This window comes from Penaeus monodon, chromosome 33 (genome assembly GCF_015228065.2).
Source record: "Penaeus monodon isolate SGIC_2016 chromosome 33, NSTDA_Pmon_1, whole genome shotgun sequence".
NCBI classification, from domain to species: Eukaryota; Metazoa; Arthropoda; class Malacostraca; order Decapoda; family Penaeidae; genus Penaeus; species Penaeus monodon.
In genome coordinates this window covers 9,002,312-9,002,602 of record NC_051418.1, presented here as the reverse complement: position 1 = coordinate 9,002,602, position 291 = coordinate 9,002,312, and the positions used below count along the sequence as shown (strand labels likewise).

The window sequence follows — 291 nt, the reverse complement described above, 5'->3', positions numbered from 1 at the left end:
GGAGGTAAAGCAGATCTAGTAACCCAAACAGGCTTGTTATCTTCTAGTTAATATCAACACAACCTTCAAGATTTAAATTATTCTTATTTACATCCATCAAAGTGGCCTCACGTTTACGCCACGACAGCGAAATTGAAGCCCACTGGATAATCCTAAAATAAATAAGAATAATCATCTATCTTTCGAGTAAACAAAGGACCCTTATTCGCACATCGCCACAAGAAGCCTTGTGTAATTCGGCCATCAACTCACGAAACTCCTCGAAGAAAATGTTCCGAGGTCTCAGGACGT

General features: G+C 39.9%; 1 protein-coding gene across 1 annotated transcript in view; it reads right to left on the bottom strand.

The window, feature by feature from the left end:
• LOC119594234 (integrin alpha-PS2-like) overlaps positions 1 to 291 on the bottom strand; it is a 126,991-nt gene that overhangs the window by 91,503 nt on the left and 35,197 nt on the right. The gene's annotated exons all lie outside the window — the stretch shown is intronic.